Source organism: Petaurus breviceps, unplaced genomic scaffold, assembly GCF_028583685.1.
Source record: "Petaurus breviceps papuanus isolate PSGF00001 unplaced genomic scaffold, PetGlider_PUasm1.0 175, whole genome shotgun sequence".
Taxonomy (NCBI): Eukaryota; Metazoa; Chordata; class Mammalia; order Diprotodontia; family Petauridae; genus Petaurus; species Petaurus breviceps.
The window spans coordinates 9,613,693-9,614,194 of record NW_027185764.1 but is presented as its reverse complement, the minus strand read 5'-3'; positions in this window follow the sequence as shown (position 1 = coordinate 9,614,194).

Here is a 502-nt window from a genome sequence, read left to right as displayed (position 1 = left end):
AAATGTGTGTGCATGGCAGAATTCTTAAAGATTTACAAAGTACTTTCCATGCATTGCCTTATTTGAGCATCACAAATGAGAAAATGAGACTCAAAAAGGTCAACTTGGAGGCAGAGGGGAAATTTCCTATATCAATAAAATCACAGTTCCCCATCACAATTGTCCCTTCATTATTTTTATCCTTTTCTGCTCTACCACGATGATTAGGCCTATGGACTTTAAAGATATATGTAATCAGAGGACAATTCCCTAATGCTACAGGACACGAGTGTCCAATGTTGTTGACCTAACTACATGTAGATGTACCAGAGATTATGCGGACAAGGTTATAGGATCATGGGATCATAGATTTAGAGGTGGAAGATTCCTTTCATTGGATATAACCCTCTCATTTCAGAGCTGAAGAAATCAAGACCCAGAGGGGTCGAGTTACTTACCCAAGCTCACAGGGAGTAAATGGCAGAACCAAATTTAAACCTAGGTCTCCTAATTTCAAATCTAG